Genomic DNA, 21,299 nt, shown 5'->3' with positions numbered 1-21,299 from the left:
AAGGAAGGAAGGAAGGAAGGAAGGAAGGAAGGAAGGAAGGAAGACCACATTTGCCATTCTCTCTCTTTTTTTATGAAACTCCAATTACATTTTTTTCTAAACCATTTGTTCTTATCCCACAGTTCAGTTTTCTTTTTCTCCTTATTTTATTCTTTGTTTTTATTTAGATAATTTGTATTGATTTCTCTTCAAGTTCCTCAAATTGTTCCTCTGCTATATCTAATTTAATATTAAATCTATTAAATAAATTCTTCATTTTGATATCACTTTTTCATTTCTCTTGTTTCTATTTGTGTCTTTCTTATAGTTTCCTTCTCTCTCCTGAAAATATTAATCTGTTCATATGTATGTTTTTTTTTTTTCCACTAGATTCTTTAAAAATATTTATCATTGTTATTTTAAAGTTCCCATCTGGGCTATCTCTGAGTCTGATTCAGTCGGCTATTTCTTTCCTTCTTTGAACATATGTAAGGTTTTCTTCCTTCTTTGCACCTTTCCTATATATTGATGTATGGGGACATTATGTGTAGAATAATAGTAGACACCAAGTAAATAACAGTCACCTCCAGAAAAGGGGAATCATCTTTTATTTCTGTGTGGGGGATTGAGTCAATCTGTAGTTCAGCTGAGTCTGGGCTTGATTGTACCTTAAATTAGATTTATTTTGCCACTGCCTTAAGATAATTTGAGGAATAAAGATCAAGATTCCCTTTAGCAGAGCTTAGGATCTCAGCACTGGTGATAATCCAGAAAATTCTTTACATTTTATAATCTGGCTGCCAGCTTGCATTTGTTTGTTTATTTGTTTGTTTGTTTACTTACCCACTCAATGGAGAGTGTTCTCTTTGCTTTCCAATTCTGCCCTTAGCTTTCTGCATCTTGAGAGTTCTCTCTTTCCCCAGATGTCCTGCCCACATCTTTTGAAGGAAGGCTGCAGTGCACTTGATAGAAGCCCAGAGTGCCTCCAAATCATTTCCCTCAGGTCTCCTTCTCCATCTCCAGTTTCAGCCTTGTACTTGGGGAAATGTGTGCACCTCAGAGGGATCTGTCTAAGCCCTACCCCTTGCCCTATCTGCAGATCTCAGCACACTACCTTTGGGCCTAGGTGAGAATAATGGGAGTGAGTTGGTGGGTAGGTGCAGGTCCACAGCATGGCTAGGGCTCCTCAGGTCCTAGTTTGTCATGGCAACCCACTCACTGCTATCAGTTTGTCAAAAGTTTGATGGATTTCTCCTTACCCCCATGCATGGCATATTCCTCTTTCTCTGTTCCTTCAGCAGTAACGAAAGCATTAATGGTCTCTTCTTGCCAGGAGGGTACATTACTTTTCAAAATTTTGTTCATTTTTCCTTTGTATCTTTGGCTCCCTGATGGTTTTAAAACAATTGTGATTTTGTAGCGTATTTGGCTTATTCTCGTTGTTAGGGTTAGAATAACAATTTCTTTTAATCTGCATTCTAACTGGAAGTGGAACTCAGTTCTTTCTACTTTTATTAACTTTTTATGCCCAGAATCTAGACAGCTATCCATGTGGCTGGACTAGGGATAGGTTTGAATAATTCCAACTCAACATCTCTAGACAATTTCTGTGCTGAAGGCTTTCTAATGGGTGAAGCTCATAATTTCTGATGTCTTTTCTCAGGATGAGTTTTCCCCTAAGAGGCTCTTCAGACCCCATTAAGTGGGTTTCTGTTGGGCCCACCCCATCAGTGCCACAGAAATATCTACACCTCACCATTCAAGGTGTGGACAATTTCCCCACCCCTACAAAAATGGGATAGATCTCAGGGGAGGGGTGAAGGTAGGAAACTCTTACTTACTAACATTTACTTGGTCTCTACTTTGAGCCCCTTGAGATGGATCTTCTCATCTTACCCAAAAGGAAGCTGAGACTCTGAGAGATTATTCAACTTGCCTAAGCACCAGAGCTGGAATTTAAACTCGCAGCTGACCCCTTCCAGATGAAAGTTTCTTTTTCTTACCAACATGGAGGAAGCCACAGCAGAAGATGGGAATGGGTAGATCACCATTCCCCTGTCTGGCCTGGGGCTGACTCTGTAGATGCTAGCCACAGGGTTGGTACTAGTAAAGGGAGCTCTAATTTCAGAGACCAGAGTTCTTCCCATCAGGACCCCATAATCAAACCATGTATTTTCTGAGTAACTTTGAATTTTTTTCTGAATATCAGTATTTTTCTGAAAAATCTGAGATTCTCTAAAGCCTTCAAAAACACTCCTGTGAGAAATTGGGAGCAGCTTCTCCATGGGTCCTCTTTATAGCAGGCCTTGTTCCCATTAACTGGATTTGTAGGAAGGAAAGGAGGAAAAGAGCAGCCCCCATGCCCAGCCAAGCCCCCGCCCATTCCAGTCCATACAAGCTTTTTCTCCATGGTAGAAGCCACCTCCCACTTGGCCTCTTCTCTCTGGCACAGTGGCTAACGCAGGAAAAGCCGAAGTGTAATTAGTTAATAGCAGGGCTCTGTTAATGGAAAGGGCATTTCTAATTTACTTATGCAAACTGATACTGTGGAGTTTGTCAGAAACCATCAATAGGATGCAACAGAGAGGATTCATAGGTCACCTGTCAAGTGGGGACAAAGCTTGTCTTATTTAATCTCTGAGACCTAGAGTGGCTCTCTGGATCACTATCTAGCTTGGAAGTAAGAGTACCAGGAGAAGAAGTTGGGGACTCCACTTCTGAACATCTTCCCCCTAATAATAGCCATGTGTCAGGAGTGTGCTACATATCTAGCCATCGCTCTCTCAGATTTTCCTCTCTATAGCTTGAGAAGTAGACATTATACTGTCCTCATTTTGTAGTCGAGAAATTTGAGACTTAGAGAGCTAAGTAACTTGGACTAAGGTCAAACAAGTAGTTGGTAGTGGGCCTGGGATTTGAACCCAAGATTGCCTGAATTTTAGGTCTAAGTGGTTCACCAATTTGCATGGTACCTCCTCACTCAGCAGCTAGGGCATTCTAAAACCCGAGTTACTAATAGAAGGTGACACTTGAATCTTCTTAAGGCTGGTAATTGAATACCATACCCCTTTTCTCCTCACTCCGGGCTCACGGTCACAGTATATTTGCCAGACACCTTTGCAGCTGGGTTAGTTATACGACTGAATACTAGTCAATGTAGTGTTAGGAGCAGTGAGGTGGTTGCTGTGACTGAAGGAGTGAGGGTGAGGGCTGTGACAGTGTTGGGAAAAGCATCCAGAGTAGTACCTTTCAATAAATGTTAGAGTCCTTCCTTCCTCTATGATATTTGATGGATTTTTAATCACCTTAGGAAGCCCTCATTGCCAAAAATAAACAAACAAATGAACAACAAAAGTTGAGGTGGACCAAACAGGAATTTCTTTTATTGACTGGGTTGATACTTGGAATTTCGCCAGGAGTGACTGTTCTTTTAGTCCAAGGTTTGATTCCTGTTTCATGCAAATACTTCTGGCAAAAGATAATTTTCTAATGTATTTTTAGTGATATGCCTTAATGGAGTTGATTGTAAGTTTGACTAAAATTAGTAGGAGAGAAGCGTTTGAGACAGGAAGTAACTGGGTTTTTGGAAACTGGCAAGGTTTAAATTGAGCTAGGGCTAGGGGAAGGAGGACAAAGAGAGATCATGGAAGCTTAATCCTGGCTGAGGTCACATTTTGAAGTTGTAGCTTTAGGTAGGTGTCAAAGGAACTTACATGTGCAGACATCATTGATTCAAAGAAAGTATTGCTCATAACTTATCTGAGGTCGCCTCACATTGAAAGAATGAGTTTCCCATATCCTAGGAAGAGGTGACCCCTGACGCTACCCTACACTAAAGACCAGCAGAGGAGAGAGCTCCCACAGAGCACAGCCAAGTGTCAAAAGTCTGTGTGCCCCTAGGCTTCTTTCTGTTCCTTCAGCTAGCAAAATGCCCATTGTCAGCGTACTTGGTTGCAGACAGCAGAAACTGAGCTGTTTCAAAAAGAAAATGGGTTTATTAAATGATGTTTTGTTCCCCCCACCCTCTAGAATCATTGGGATTTGGGGGAGAAGCAGGTTCAAGATTAAGCTTCCAGGAAAAATGCTACAACTACTCTGTAGAATTGGTCTGAAGATGAAACCAGCATTGCAGCTGCTGAGAACTCAGTGCTAGGAACACATCATCTCTCCTGCTTGCTCTACTGCCTCCAGCATTAGGGCCACTTTTGTGTCTGGAGCTGGACCAGGGTCAATTAAAGGGATTTATTCCCTTGACAGAGGCTGGTTCCTTACTTTGCTCACTTTCTCATTTCCAGAAAAAAAATCCTATGCAGATATGTACAATGATAGAGCTAGGTCACAGTCCTGCATCTGAGCTGCAAAAGAAGCTACAAGTTTGAGCTGTGACTATAATGAGGAGGCAAGACCGATATCACGGGAATTTCCCCAAATATAGAAAGGATTGCTCTAAATATGACCAATGTTGTCTGCTGGCAATGTCTACAGAAGGTTCTTATTAAAATTTAAAATCTTCTTTAAACCAAAGGTCTAGAATACTTTACCAGGCCCATGGAAAAAGCAATACCTAGGAAGGTAGCTTCGTCATGGAGTAATTGTTAAGGACCACAGTGTTCACTGAGGCATAGCAGAGGGCATGCTGGGTGTGGGGTCCTCACAAGCATGCAGAGAGCTACAGGGAATGGAAGGAGCCTGGCAAGTTACATGGGCTTGGGCTTTCTGATAGCAACCCACCCTGCAAAGAGAACAAGGACTTCATGGGAAATGGCAGGGAAAGCAAAAAAATTGTCTGAGGTTGGTTTGTGTGGGCACTTAATTACTGAGTTATCCTGATGACTACATAAACTCACAACTCAAAAAAGTGAAGGATTTTTTTTTTTCTGAGAAATTTCTGGTAAACAGAAGCCCATAAATGCTCAGAGGATTCCAGGGATGTTTTCCTTTTGTTCTGAGCTGGACAGCAAACAGCTATGTTTGTCACTCCCTGACCACTTAGAAGGTCTCTTCCTGTTCCGAGTTAATAAATTTCAGATTTGAAAGAGATGACATCCATTTCTGTTTTCTGATCTAACCAGGTACCATTTTGAATAAATTTTGAATAAATTGGAACCCCTGTTTTAAACTGCAATGCACAAGTCAGAATGCCAAGATGACTCAGTATGAATGCTCCTGCTCCAACAGATGACCTTGATGTTTCCCAGAGCACTTTCCCATGAAGGATGAGATTCTCTCGTTGGAGTGGAGAATAGTCAGAAAGGAGAACTTCATCTCCTGCTTCAAAACAAACTTCCAGCCTCTACTAGACTGTTGTCTCTCGCCCCCTTGTTCACACTGCCAAATCTCGTCTTCTGCTGGCCCCCCTTCCCAGCTTACCATCCTTCAAGGCAGGCCAAAGGCCTACTCCTCCATGAAGCCTCCTCTTTGTGGCATGCACCTTTCCAGCAGCTCCAATCTGACTATTTTATGAGATGGGACATAGATCAGAGGTGCTTTGGAAATCCCAGAGGCCAGCTCGAGTATGACTTTTGGGCTGTGAGACCCCTGAAAAGCCTGATTCTCAAAGACTTCACAATGACTATGCTGGTCCCTGAGCCTGTCTTGGTTTTAATTTCCCTGCTAAGTTTATTTTCTCCAGCAACATATGACCCCATTTTCTACTTCAGTAACCTCAGTGGTAGCTCTCACCATGTTAAACAACGGTCTGATTTGGCATGGAAAAAAGCAGTCAATTGTTTCCTTTAAATCTTAATGTTTTAGGCCCTGGGAACATTTTAAGTAACTCTTTAATGAGAAGAATTCTGGTGAAGCAGAGGTAAAATCTTAAAGGCTCTAACTACTCCCCAGAGAAGGCTGTCAGGGTTAAGTAACCTCATTCGGGTTGTGTACGTGGAGCAGGATGAGCAAAACAAGGCAGAAGTGAGGAGCAGAGGCTGCAGGGGGTATGTCCCTTATCTGGTGGATGAAACTTCTTGGACTCGGAAGATTTCTAGAGCTGTGCTTTGCGCTGTCTCCAGCAGATACCTGCTGGTCAACCGCTATGCCCTCAAATGGTCAAACAAATGACTTACTTTTTTCTGGGCATCGTTGCCTTCTAATTTGGAACCCAAATGAACAGTTCTTTCTTCTCCTCTTTCATTTAAATACAAAATGAAACCAAACAAAACCAAACCCCAAGCTCTATTTTCCTTTAACCCGCACTCGCACTTTTTATTTGTGCTTCATTCGTTTGTTTGTTCACTACCAATATTTATAAAGTGTTTCCTGGGCACTGCCCTAGGCACTGGGGATGCACTTAATTATTCATTGTAGATTTAGTGGTAGTGAAATGAATTTATGCACAAGAGGCAAGAGAAGTGAGAGGGACAGCACATCTGCTGGCAGGAGGCATCTCCTAAGGTGGAATCCCACAGAAATGCTAGTGTTTGGACAAGCCAATATCCTCTTGCTCCTAAGTTAGGGCTGTGCATGGCGTAATGGGGGAATTCTGTCATATAATAGCAATGTTTACCCTGTACCCGAGGCATGTGGACAGCAAAGCACTTTGGAAATGGGCTCAAATCAACTTCTCATTCAATTGAAACAGAACACCCTTTGTGTGGGCCTTCCCCCTCCAGCCTGGCAGAGGTGGTCTGCTCACTCTGACAGCAACCCTGCAGCCACCTCAGGTGGAAATGCTGTCTAGCTCGGAACAGCCACACTGTCTGTGACTATTACACAGGCCTAAGTATGTTTGGGAGCTGTACTCTTGGAATTAAATAAGAAAAATGGAGGTGAGGGCAGGGCATGTTGTAGCCCAGACATTGCACTCCTCTTGATGTGAGTGAGACCTAAATTGGGAAGTATTTGGCTGATGGTGAGGGCAGATAAACGTTACGGATTTGATGTAATCTCAGACCTCAGGCTTGAAACTGAGCTTGACCCTTCCCGTTGAGCACTTTTATGCAATACTACTGGACATGTAGTAACACGAAAGGGAACAGAGGAAGGATATCAGTTTAGTCACATGTCAACTCTGGGAGAGAAGATGACAGGGAGAGCAAGGAATGAGATGTGCATCAAGTCAGGAGTTGAAAGAACAAAAGAAAATTCTAAGAAGTTAGAGCTAGTGTGTCACTGAGGAGACAAAGGAACTTACTTGGGGGGGATGACCTTTCATTATAGGATATAGGAGGTATGTGTACTGCAGAGAGAACTGGGGACATCAGAACCCTACACAACGGTATGGCCTAAAAGTCAATTTATAATGATTACAAATTATACCCATTTGCCTTCAGAAGCCTACGTATTAAGGAAAGTGGAATTGCGTACACTTTAGATGGGGAAACTGAGGCACGGGGTGTTTACATGACTTAGAATTGTAGAACTGGTGGCTGAATTTTGCATAAAGTGCAGTGTTTGTGCCCTGTCCTCCCATAATGATGATGCTTGCAACTTATCAAGGACATTGTTATTTATTATCTCATCGGACCAGCCCAAAAACCCTGTAGGAGGTAGAACGGTTGAGAAAACTGAGGACCAGAGAAAGATTGAGAAAGGACTGAAATTCCCTTTTTTCGAGTACTTGTTATGTGTTTTTATATAGGCTGTCTCAGAAAATCTAGTCTTTAAAAGGTAGGTATCATTTATCTTTGTTTTAAAGATGGGGTATCTGAATCATGGGAGAGTAAAAAATGTGTCCAAGGCTGCTGACCAGTAAATAGTAGACCTGAGATCCAGACCAGTAGTCTGACCCAAAGCCCAGGCTGTTCCATCACAGCAGATGACTCCCAACACCCACCAGCTGCCTGTAGATGTCCTGCAGCCAGTCAGGGTAGAGTCAGCATTAGAACTCCATTCCCCAACTCCTGACTTTCCATCAAGTTGCTGTATAAGAACTGTTTAGTGAATGGAGGGAGTGTGGGATAAGAGAGACTTGTGTTTGGACCTGGGCTTCCCCACATACTAGTGAGGGATCTAGATCTTATTTAGTGTCTCTCAGGCCCAGTTGCCACACCTGTAAAATAAAGATGGAAAACGCCCCCTGGAGGGTAGTGGCAGGGGTCTGGTGGGACAGCCCAGGAGCCTGTGTCCTGACTTGGTCTGATCCATCCATGTTCCCCTGTCTTGGTCCCCCCTCATTTCCACAGGCAGACACACATTTTTGAAATCTTCCTGTGCCCTTTCTCTCTTCTCTTTTCTCCTCTCCTGAGTTTTTGCCATGGATGTGAAGTAACCTCTCTCTCTCTCTCTTTTTTTTTTCCCACTCATCTAAGCCAGAGCCAGTGCGTAAGGGTGAGAATGGAGCAGTCAGCTCATTTTCTCCTTGACCTCTCCTCAGTCAGGGTTCTTTAGAGAAACAAATGAGCGCTGGCAAGTCTGAATCTTGTAGGGCTGGCTGGACACTCAGGCAGGAACCTATGCTACTGGAGGTCGAATTCCTTCTTCCTCAGGGAAACTTCGGTTTAACTCTTAAGGTCTTTCAACTGACTGGGCGAGGCTCACTCTCATTAACCTTTTCTTTAAGTCAACTGATTGTAAATGTTAACCACAGCTACAAAATAACCCCACGACAATACCTAGATTTTTGTTTGGTTGAATAATTGGGGACTATAGAGCAGCCAAGTCCATAGTAACTAACCATCACAGCTTCCATGACTGCTCTTGGGCAATGGTTCTCAATCGGCCTCTTCTTCCTTCAGCTGATGCGCTGGTTCCTTTGCCCTCTGCCTGCTCTTTAAATATTGTTCGTCTTCAAGGTTCCATCGTTGGTACCTTGTTGATTCTTGGTGATCCTCTGGGACAGTCTTATCTCTGTGTAGCAGCTGAGCCTATCCTTACACACCAGCTATTGTCTTGTTCGTATTACCAGATGACTACTTCTAACTGGACCCTGACCCCTTTTATCAGGTACAACCCTCAGCTTCTACCTAACCCTGCGCCAGTCTGTCCACCCTGCTGCATCCTGCCGTCCCCGTTTGCCTGTTTGGCCCCCTTGGATATCTGGTTGGCGTTCTTGACCCTGCTCTTTCTCCCCGTGCACATTCAATTCATGACCAAGTCCTGCGGATTTTTACCCAATAAATGTTTCATTCACATAGTCAAGAAAATATTTATTGATTATCTATACACAGCACTAAGCTAGGCTCCAGAGCAGGTTTTCTCAACCTTGGCGCTATTGACATTTTTGGTCAAATAATTCTCTGTTGTGGGGAATGTCTTGTGCATTGTATGATATTTAGCAACATCCCCATTCTCCAGGGCCACTGTAACAAAATACCACAGAGTAGGGGGTGACACAACACAAATATATTTTCTCACAGTTCTGGCAGCTGGAAATCCAACATCAAGATGACAGCAAGATTTGTTTCTCCTGAAACCTCTCTCCTTGGCTTGCAGATGGTCATCTTCTCCCGGTGGCTTTTTTTCTATGCATGCACATCCCCAGTGTCTTGTAAGGACATCACTTATATTGGATTCAGGCCCTACCCTAAAGGCCTCATTTTAACTTAATCATCTCTTTGATGACCTTATGTCCCAAAACTGTTACATTCTGAGGTTCTGGGGCTTGGGACTTCAACATATGAATTTTGGAGGAACAAATTCAGCTCATGAAACCGGGCCCCCACTCATTAGGTATTATTAGCAATTCCCCCCACTCCAAGTTGGGATGACAGCCAAAAATGTCTCCAGATATTGCCAAATGTCCCCTAGGGCAAAATCTCTCAGGCTGAGCATTACTGCTCTACACAGCAGTGGTTTTTAACATTGGCTACATATTAGAATCACTTGGAGGAAAAAAAAAAAAAAAAACAGCAACAATCCGCCCAAAGAGATTGTTTTAATTTTGAGGGTGAGACCCAGGCAGGGGTATTTTGTAAAAATGTTCTAGACTATTCTAACGTGCAGCCAGGGATGAGAACATTCCAGCAGCGTGAGAGTGAATAAGACAGACATCACATAACAAATTTCATGATTAAAATTTGAAAACACAGTTACGATTGTATTTCACATACTATTTAGTATATTGAATGTTTTCTTGTGTCATTAGATAATCTATAGGTAAATTTTAATGAATTTGCATATGGATATATGCTGTAAGTCATTTAATCAGAGCCCTGATTAAATGTATTTTAGAGGATTCAAACTCTTCTCTGTTGAAGTACTAATGCAAAGAATATTCTTGTATGCATGTCTTTGTAAGCAGCTTTGATCATTTTCTTAGGGTAAAATTGGAAAGGTGGAAATCCTGGGTCAAAGTGGTGAATATTTGAGTGGTTTTTGATACCTATGACTAAATTGCTCCTCAGAAGTGTATTAATTTGCATCTCTGCCAACAGGAAATATAAAAAACCATTACCCTATATCCTTACCAGCCTTGGATATTTCAGTTGTTGAAATTAAATAAAACATGATACCTTGTTCTAACTTGAATTTCTTTGTTTATTATTGAAGCTAAACATTTCAAACACTTCTATGTTATCTGCATTTTTCTTCTTTTAATTGTCAATGTCATTTGCTCATTTTAAACAATATTTTCATTTTTCTTATAGATTTACAAGAGCCGATTGTAAAAATATTAATTCTTTATCTGTTACGTGTTTCAAGTATTAATATCAAGTTAATATTTGCCTTCAGTATTTGCTAATGCCATTTTTATTTCTGGAAGTTACTTTCGTGTAGTTAAATCGATTAGTATTTCCTCCCTTCCTCCCTTCCTCCATTCCTAATTTTATTCATAGAAAAGTTTTCCATACCAACCAACATATCAATATTTATCTACATTTTTGTTCTATTGTTTTTTGAACATTTTCCTTTTAAAATCCATTTGGAATTTTGGCATGCCATATGAAGTAAGGATTGAATTTTACACTTTTGTTTCAAATAGTTACCCAGTTGTCCTAGAACCACTTCTTAAAAATTTTATCTTTTCCTGTTTATTTGAAATGTTTCACTTTTCCTAGACTAAGTTCTTGCCTGCTTGGACCTGTTTTGGTGCTTTCTCTTGTTCAGCATTTCTTTCTTTTTTTTCTTTTTTCTTTTTCTTTCTTTTTTTTTTTTTTTTACTAGATTTATAATTTGTTTTGGCAGCTGAAGTTCAACTTCTCATTATTCTTCATTTTTAAAAAACAATTTTGAAATTCAAAACCATTTTTTTTCAGATTCTTAAAATTCCCATTGTAATTTTGAATAAAAGTCCAATAACTTGGGGAGAATGTACAGCTTTCAAATATTAAATCTCACCTTTCAGACTATGTATATATGAACACTCCTCAAGTATTTTTTATGTATCTTTGTAAAGCATGTCATTTCCTTTATGACGGTCCTGCATATTTCTTGTTAAATTGATTCTAAGATCTTTGTATTTTTGTTGATATTTGAAGTGAAATCCTTTACTCACTATATTTACTGGGTAGTTATTGCTACTATTTTAAGACACTATTGTTTTACATATATTTATTTTGTAATAGTCTAGTTTACTGGTAATTAGTTTCAATAGTTTACTACCTTGAGTTTTCTGGGTTGGTGACTATCAGTTATGCAAATAATGTTAATTTGGTCTCCATTTCAATGTTTGCATTTCTTATTTATTCTTGTCTTACTACATTGGCTAAATGTCTAAAAAAAAAAAAAAAAAAACCACAAAACAAAACTACAGTGGGAGTCACGAGCTTGCTTAACCTGTCCTTGATGGGTTTTGAACTTTTTAGTTATACTAATATGAGATTGGTCAAAGTTTGGTTAGACTGTTTATTGTGCTGTTTTTGTCTTTGTCAGATTTTTGTATTGGCATTAGGCTAATTTCACAAATTAAACAAGGGAAATTTCAGAAAAAAATTATATGGTCTGGAACATTTTATATAGTAATAGAATAGTTGGTTTCTTAGAAGTTTAAAAGAATTTAACCATAAAAATCATCTGGCTCTAATCCCTTGGCAGACTTTTCCAATTTCTTCCATGGTATTTGTTTGTTTGACTTTTCTACTTCTTTTGGATACAATTTTGGTAATCAGCATTTTCTTAAAAATTCATCTATTTTGAAGAAATTTCATTTTTATTTGTTGTAATATGGCACATGAGATTCTCATATAAGTAAAAGTATTTCACGTCAGTGGATTATATACATTTTTATTTCTAGTTTCGAATATTTAGATTTTATTCTCTTAATTTTTTCTTCTTTAATTTTTCTAAGTCATTTAATTTGAAATTTTAGTTTCTTTTTGTCCTTTTAAAGATTGCTGATGAAAACATTTAAGTTTATATATTTGTCCTCTGACTATAGATTTAAGAGCATCTCATAAGCTCATGGATATTTTCTATATAGTTCTAAACTGTAATGCTTTTCCTTCTTTAACTAAAATTATGAGTAAATTTAAAAAATTTCAAGGAGCTGAGGGTATTTTTTTTTTTGTGAGAAGGGTGTTATCACTTTTGTTAATAATTTCTAGGTCTGTTTTATGGTGAATTGAGAATGTGATTTAAACAATTTCCACTTTTTCAAATTAATTATAATTTTCTTTGTTAGAAGATTCTTCCACTTTGTGGATATCCCTAATTCAGTACGTATATTTTATTATAGTTATGTGTCTACATGTCTATCATTTCATTAGCTGATGAGCCCTGGGCAACCTTGGTCATTTCTGTATTTTCAGTATTGAGAGCAGTATCTGGTAAATACCAAGCATCAGTAAATGTTGGTTGAAATGATCTTGAATGACAGATGGGGGCATGACATATGCTTAATTGGTTAAGGGGGCTGATATTATGGGTTCCATTTTCATATATACCAGATGACTTTACTGATTCACAGCCAAAGGCCAGGTACAAGGGGCTTTTGTAAAGCAAGGTGAAGTATGGCTTCCATATTGGTAACAAATTTGTGTCATTTTTGATAAGATTAGAGTTAATTCTAACTTTTTTTTGTGATGCCAATACATAGGAGTGTGCCCCGTCCCAAATTTATGAGGAGAAGCAGTTTAGATAGTGGAAAAGAGCTACATCTAGCCGAAGATCAGACCATGATTTGCTTGGACAAGTCACATAGGTTCTCAGGACTGTAGCTTCCATGGTTGCCAAAAGATGTCACTGGACTAAGTTATTTCTAGTGATTAAAAACAGATCTTTGATAAGCAGCAAGAAAAAATAACTCACAATACCAAAAGAAATGTTAAGGGATGCACAGAAGAAATATTTTTATATTTTAGGGTTAATTTTTTAAAATTACTGAAATTGAACATAGAATTTTGTGTGTTTGTGTGTTGCATATATACAAATTTTTTGCAGAGAGGTTCTGATTAGGTTTTGCAAACATCTGTGACCCAGAAAACCTTAAGAAACACTTCCTTAGAGGGATTACAAATCTGAGAATCAGAAATCCTTGATGAAATATGGGAGAAATTTTATTTCTTTTTTCTCCTAGACCTCTTCATTGCATCATCCCCTCATCTGTCAGTCAATCAAATATTTATAGAGCAGCTCCCATGTTCAAGGCATTCTGCTCTTCCAATGAGGAGAAATAAAAAAGGGCATGATATTGTCCCTGACTTTTAGAAGCTTAAGGTGTAATTGAGGAGAGAGGAAAAGTAAGTGAAGAAAGTTAGCAAATAAGTCTGGTATAGGGCGAATACATTGACCACAGGCTGAGGCCTTCCCTTTTTACCTTGAACACTTTCAAATGATGGGGAAACAAATTTAACAAGTACATAGCCATGTGTAAATCAAGAGAGGACATTTCCAGTCATCATAAATGGAGAAGTTTCCATAAAATAATCAAATACATAGGCTACACTGGAATTTAGAGGCCTTAGCTGTTAGGCTTATGGGGAGTGGGTAAGGAACTGGCTAATAAATGGGCTTAGGCTGGGACCCCATTACCTTGAAAGCTGGGGGCTGGATTTTTACAGTCTATATAAAGCTAAGGCCTGGAAACACACTTTCCCCATTGAATGCGGGAGTAGGACAGCAAGAAAACCCTGTTTTCCTGCCTGATTGTGGCTAAGGTTCTGAGAAGTACCACCTAGGATCTTGGGACTATGCTGTATGCTCAGGGCCAGGGCTGGTAAGCAGCTTACCTTGAGCTGAGAAGCTGAACATAAATATCAAGTCCTCCTTAAGACTGTCCTGGGTTTTCTGGATATTTGTAGGAGGAAATTTTCATAAAAGATAATTTGTCAAACAAAAATTACAAGACACCAAGGTTAACCAACACTATAAAAGGCAAATAACAAACTCAGCAAATAGATGAACCAACATCCAAGGAAAAGAGATATTAGAACAATCCAAACAAACAAACAAACAAACAAACAACCTTTAATATAAATAATTGCAAAAGTAAGGGAGAGCATAGAAACAATTAAATATTAACAGAAGGCAATAAGACATGAACAGATGTTTATTTAAAAAAATTTAAAACTTCAGAAATAAAGAAATAGTTACTGGAATAGCAAATTGAATCTATGAGTACATTAACTAACAAATCATAACAAAACAATAGCTTAAAATGATAAACATTTATTATCTCACAGTTCTTTTGTGTCAGGAATTCAGGAATGGTTTAGTTAGTTGGCTGATTTTAGTTCAGGGTCTCATTAGGTTATAGTGAAGATGTAAGCCAGATCTGCAGTCATCTGAAGACTTGACTAGGGGTGGAAGACATGCTTCCAAGATGACTCCCTCATAGGGAAGGTGACAAGTGACCTTAGTTCCTCCCAATGTAGGCCTCTCCAAGGTGCACTTTATTGTATTCTCATAACACTGCAGCTGGTTTCCCCTAGAGCAAGTGATCATAGAGGAAGTAAGGAGGAAAGAAGCTACAATGCTTTCTGTGACCATGTCTTGGAAGTTACCTCTACCATATTTTATTCATTAGAGGATATTCACTAAGACTAATCTTAACTCAAGAAGAGAAGAGTTAGATGCCCCCTCTTGGAGTAAGGACTACCAAAGAATTTGCAGGTATATTTTAAACCACACAATAGACCAAGTAGCATATTGTAGACAACAAAAAAATGAATTATGAAGCCAGAAAACTGATTTGAGGAAGTGTCCCAAAATGAGGCAGAAAGAGATAATGGGATAGAAAATATGAAAGGAAAGTTCAGATATCTGGAGAATAGATTTAAAACCCCAACATATGTTTAATAGGAGTCCCAAAAGGAGAAAATAAAGAAAAAGATGCAGAAGCAATATTTGAACATGTAATGTCCCAAGACTAAAAAGATGGTATTTCCCAGATCAAAAAATCTCATTACAGCTGAGCAGTATAACTAAAAATTAGCTAACTCTATAAAGCAGTTACATTGGCAATAGAGTGGTAGAAAAAACACTTCAAAGAAACAAAGAGATTGCAAAGGCTGGAGTAGTCAGAAAACTCTTCATAGGTGGAGGCAGCAAATGCAGGATATTCGGCTAGGTTTGATGCAGTGGAGGGAATTTGGGGCTTGGGGGCAGAAAGGGACCAATTGTGTTGGGCAGCCCTTGCATCTTCCAGTGACCTTATATTGATCCCTGGACAACATCTTTCCCAATTCTGCTATCATTGAAAACCCAGCAAAAGAGGCTGCTTCTTGCCACAGGCTGTTCTCTCCAGCATTTGGGTCTCAAATATCAACATGCTGTAACCAAATGAAGACATTTTTCTTCTGCACCAAGGCTTCAGCTTGCCATGTTCCTGTTTATTTTTGCCCCCATAATTTGTAATCAGGAGTCAGACTTGTTTTTCCTGCAGACTCAGAGAGACAAGAGCAAGTGTTAATTTGAATTTTTGCAGCTAACAAATAAATACCTTCCCATCGGCCCACATGTAACCTGGAAATTTGGAGAGATGCTGGGTCCTCTGAAGGGAGCATGGGGCAGAAGTCATATGTTGGAGTTTGCAAGGAGACAGGAGCTCATAAAGTCCAGCCCTGGCTGCATCGCCCATGCCACCAGCCTGAGACTTGGAGAATTGACAGCTTTTTAAAAAGCGACGTCCTCAATAGGAAGTGGCGGGAGACAGATGTCTACATCCAGACCCAGAAGAAGCAGACATCACTCTACTTGTGGGGGAGTTTAAGTTTTGGCTGGGAAAATTAGTCACTTGTGGAGAGAAAACAATATTAGGTGAAAAAACCCCTCTGGCCAGGCAGTGTGATCTGACCCCATGAGAAATTTTTCTTGGGGTCAAACCTTTGCCCTTTGTGTCCTGCCTCAGGCTGAGGTTGCTTGGATGTATGTATCTATGCTGAGGTCACTATTGTCGGAGGTTCAATAAAGAAGGGCCTAAGGGAACAAGTTTAGGGGGAGAAAAGAAAAAAATATTGGCAAGGAGACTTCAGAGTCATAAAATCACAACCATTTGATTGCCACACAAACTTTCCCAGTCAGTTCACAGTCCATTCACCATCTTTTCTTCCTCCTATTGGTGTTATTTTTCCAGTCGCATTCCTACCCCCACCCCCCTCCCAACCCCCAATCCTCGGCTCCCTGCAGACTATTTAAAAATTGGATAAAGAAAAGACCTCATCTACTTTTCTCCCCTCAAGGAAAAAAAGAAGTTTCCAATATCGCCGACCAGGATTTATTAATTTGGTTTCATCTGGGAACACTGAGGAAAAGAGGGCGCCGCCTTTGTCTTCCCTGCCTCTTTGTCTCATTGTCACTCATTCTGTCTCCCTCAATCGCTCAGTCTAATTCTGGATCTCTCTCCCCATCTCTCTCTCTCTCTGCATATTTGGGTCTTTCTTGTCAGCTCACTTCTCTGCATAACCAAACTGCACCTAATAGATCAGCATGCCATTCAGCACCCTGGGCTGGCCATAATCTAATATCCCACACAGCCGTCACCTACCAGGTTGTCTTTTCGACCTTGTTTCAGCACCCTTGGGTGGTATACATGCTGGGTAACTTTGGTTCTTTTAGCCCTTTGGATGATCTTTTATTTTAGTGACGCTGGGAAGACCACAGACTGAGCTCAGGCTGCAGACCGAGACCTGACCTCTTTTTATGTGGTTATGTTGAAAGGGGCATCTGTGGAATAGCCAAGTTTTCAGGCCAATAGTTTTGGGATGGTTGGGAGTGAGTGAGTGAGTGTGTGTGTATGTGTATGTGCATGCACACACACCAACATTGCAAAAGGATTTATTTATTTGTTTTGAGAATGCTATTTCATTCCTATGAAGTAATTTGAAAGTTTTTTTCCTTTGTATGTGATAATTTCAGCTACCAAGGAAAAGATCTTTCTAGTGTGGGGGCAGTGCCCAAGTTACATGTCATGATGCAGGTAGAGGGTCAAAGAAATCAGAGAAAAGGGATGGTGACAGTGTTAGGGCTAGAAATAACATGATGGCAAAGAGGCTGCTGGACACAAGCTCTGGGATGATTCAGACATAAAGCAGGCTTTTCTATGACTCAAGGACTCCAAATAAATCTGAACACTAGAGGAAAGCATGACATGTGGCTTGAGTGAAATCCATGGCTTTCTCACACACTGCCGTAGTTGAGGATGAAGGTTGTGTTTCAATAAGTTTAAACAGCACACCAGAAGTGTAGGGAAGGAGTTGTTATTTACAAATTGTTGGATCTTTTTTGTAAACAGGTTGCCATGCTTGGGCTCCGAGGCATCACAGAGATTTGTGGGAAACTTAAGGGAAGAAGGAGGAGACCAGCTACCTAGAAGTCAGGAACAATTTCTCTACTCGTCTGAATATGGGAGAGCCCTGGAGTTCTGCATTTAGACCTGACCTTGGAACACAGGCCTACTGGCTGCTGACTGGAGAATACTTTTGCCAGCTGTTTGCCTCATATAAATATAATGGGAACTCAGAATCTTGGCATTTGACCCTATGGAGATTTGCATGATCACCTCTTCGTTACCAGTGCTAATCCTCAGCAAAATTGCAAAGCAGGTGAATCTTGCCTCAGTGCCTTCAGCTTTTGTACTCTCCTCTGTCTTTCCTTGCTCAGCCCCCTCACTTTCTTCTTCCCTCTCAGCTTGGCGCCCTGCGCTCCTTTTCCCAACCCACTAAAAATTCCATAGAGAACACAAATGTCAGTCCCATCTAAGTTATCTGTTTGCATCTCTCACTGTCTTGTGAAAGGCTTCATCCTTCGTGTAGGGGTAGAATGTACGTTCCATGGGGATAGATATTTTTGTCAATTTTGTTCACTGTTGTATCCCCAGGACCTAGTACAGTGCCTGACATATGGTAGGTGATCAGTACATTTTATTGAATGAATGAATCAGCTAAGCAAATTCAAATTTTGATCAGCACATAAGAACAGCTTTTCCTTGTGTGTGTGGTGGGGGGTCATGGGATAGAAAGGCACCAAGACTGTTCTTGCTGACTCTGGGCCCTCTACATAAGGCCAATCCCTAAATAACTTTTTAAAGACGCAGCTTTCTTTCATCAGGCTCTCTGGGATCCTAAAATCCCCTGCTTCGGTTCCTGCCAAACTTTCCGTACTTTCAGGACAAAGATGGTTTCCTTTTCCATTCTCCCAGGCTCCCAGCTTTATTAGTGTGACCTCTTCCAGTGTACTGGTCAGTGCCTAATGTTCATTTGCCCCTGGGGGATACCAACGCTACATATTGCAATGCCCACCTCTGTCCTCACAGCGTCGGAATGGGACAGCATCTTCCCTTTTGCAAACCTCCAGTGCCTGCATTTCCTTTGCAGAACTGCTTAAGAGTAAAATTGATCTGCTTCTGGGCATGGAGTTCAGACCTGGTGACTTCACCTTAGAGTCAGGCCTGCAAAGGACAATTGCCCAGAGCTGTTGCTCTCTGAGGACTGCCCCTTGTTAAGGTGTGAGATGGAAAGTTGACAATGGAATGAAAATATTTTGGTCTGTTTTGAGAGCTATTTTTAATACGTGCAAGGGATGTGGTATTCCTTGTTTAGGCCATCTTCAATTTGCCAGGGAGCTCTGTGAATGGAAAATGTGAGCCAAAGGCCTGAGGTGGAAAGGGAATATAAACGCAGGGGCCCTTGCGATCTGGAAATTTACCCACTGTTCCAAGCTGTTGGGGGTTCGAGTTTTGTGTATATTAGGAATGGCTCTTCTTTTATTTCTAGATATTCTATCTTCCACCTTTCAGCTGGCGTGTAAATACCCATCAGCACCCGGTCCGCAGGACCATCCCAGCCAGCTGTACCCTCCACAGTGTATTGTATACATAATGCAGCACCATTAACTATAATGCTGTCACACAGCAGAAAGAGTGTTCGGGAAGTGCTGGGAGGAAGGCAGGAAGCTGCCGACCGGCTGGCTCTCTTTCATATAATCATAAACTTAAAGCCACATTTCTCTGAAAACAAGAAAAATCATCCAACCACCTTTTGATTACACTTTTACACAAATTAATGTCATTTTCCTTTCGAATAGTATTGACTACAGGATTCAATTTGGTCCGGCAGGCGCTGGGTAACGGGATGCCTGCTAAGAGCAGCCGTGTTAACAGCATCCTCTTGAGAAAGGATTCTCTGAGGAGGGTGAGAGGAAAGAGAGAAAAAGATGAAGAAGAAAAAGAAGAAGAAGAAAAGGGGGAAAAACAACTTGCACATGCGCGTGCGCGCGCGCACACACACACACACACACACACACGCGCGCGTGCTGCCGCTGCTGCTGCCGCGGCTGCTCGGATGCGTCTAAGATGGCACCTTGGTGCCCTGCCACATTCGGTCTCCTTGGTACCGAAGCGGTGCTCAGCTTCTTGTCACTGAGTGGATGATGATTATCTGCACCAGGGTCTCAAGGGTGCTCAAGCTTTGCTGGCGATTGGAGCTAAGATGCTTCAGCTGAAGGATTTTAAAAGCTGTACAAGGCCAAAGAACCATTACCAGTCACTTGCTGTGTGATGCCTGTTGAAGAGGGGGTGGGTGTGGAAAGGAGGGGTGCTGGGGGGCTGGAGAGGGGAGGGCATATGATATCTTTACCTCCTCCCTATTTTCTACCCCCCCCCCCCACCTCTTCACATGCCCACGCCTTTTTAGCCACTGTACCCTTGCTGAGGCATGACAAGGTTATGTCAGTGTGGTCTGAGAATCTATTGATCACGGCCATCAAAGATCTTTGCAGGAGTTTAGGGATTTGGTGCTTTGCATAACACCCCACTCATCTCAGTTAACTCCTCCTGTCCTGGCCTGGGCTCCTCTCACTTCTGAACTGAGCTGTTGGCAATACTTGCTAATTTCTGTGACAGCTCCTTTCTGAACTATGCTCGTAAGGCTGTCAAAACCATTGTAATTACTATTATAATAGAGCTCAGGTACATGACCCAGGCAGCGAAGATGTGGAGGGATTAGACCAGACATAGCAAAGTGAAAAAACCACATATTAATGCTACCCCCCCCCCCCACAACACACGTGCACACACATATGCACATGCACAGGTACATGCATGCGCTTGCCTTGCCTTCCCCTTGAAGGACCACAAAGGGAAGGCCCAACAAACAGAAAGGAGTTTGTCGATCTCCTACCCAGGTGATATTTCTTCCAATCAGCGAAAAATAAAATAAACGTCAGAAAGCACTAAGTCATACGGTTGCATTCTGTATCATGTTAAAAATTTCAATCAATATTTATTTAGTATGGATTGGTGAGCCGGCCTATTCTAGGTGCTGGGGCTAAGGTGTGTACAAAATAGACAAAAGTCCCTGTTTTCATAGAGCTGACATTTTAGGTGCACTGACCCCAAACTGCCTGTTTTCAAAGTCTGAGCCACTGACACATTCCTGTGACCAAAGAATGAGGTATCGGTATTTCCCGCAGTGTGATCGCACAAACACACATTCATGTACACACACTCCCACATAATCATCATAGGCTTAAATAATGCAAGGTTAAGAAAATATCTGGGACATTTCTCTTTGGGGCCTGCAACAGTAGGGAGAACTACAATGTCCCAAACCCATGAGCCTTGGAGAAAATTGATGTTAGTTTTTCAGCCTGAGGATTCACTGTGCCATAGGAGGCCTTTGCATTAGCCAGACTCTATTTATTCAGGACCATCTCCAGGGCTTGCCATGCATGGAAAGTTCAAGTACTTCTTACAGTAAGTGGGAGGTGATATTCTCCTTACAGTAAATGAAAGGTGAAGGTACTGGGTGGGCTATACACGTGGGTACCTGACCACAGGGTTCCTGAGATGGAGTGGGAGGGCGAGATACAATGCAATAATGGGTGTGGGTAGAATTGTCCTGGACAGGAGGCCAACCCAGGATGCAGAGGAAGAACATGGGGCTTGCAGGCTTGTACTGTGCTGTGTTCGAGGTGCTAGGAGCCTTTCTGGCATGCAGGGCATCTTCAGACCTTAAGACTGGCTGGTGTGTATCCCTCAACACCCAGTCCTGGGCAAGGCACCGTGC

General features: G+C 41.2%; 1 long non-coding RNA gene across 7 annotated transcripts in view; it reads left to right on the top strand.

Annotated features, from left to right (window-relative positions):
- The window catches only part of LOC107502447, a 607,862-nt gene that overhangs the window by 8,690 nt on the left and 577,873 nt on the right, over window positions 1-21,299 (top strand). For all 7 annotated transcript variants that reach the window (XR_004952153.1, XR_004952152.1, XR_004952149.1 and 4 more), the window contains exon 2: window positions 17,528-17,837. This is a non-coding gene — a long non-coding RNA (uncharacterized LOC107502447). The remainder of the gene's footprint in view (window positions 1-17,527; window positions 17,838-21,299) is intronic.

The sequence above is a fragment of the Rousettus aegyptiacus genome, unplaced genomic scaffold (genome assembly GCF_014176215.1).
Source record: "Rousettus aegyptiacus isolate mRouAeg1 unplaced genomic scaffold, mRouAeg1.p scaffold_m13_p_7, whole genome shotgun sequence".
Taxonomy (NCBI): Eukaryota; Metazoa; Chordata; class Mammalia; order Chiroptera; family Pteropodidae; genus Rousettus; species Rousettus aegyptiacus.
Note: the sequence above shows the minus strand (reverse complement) of the source record. Positions and strands in the feature narration are given on the sequence as shown.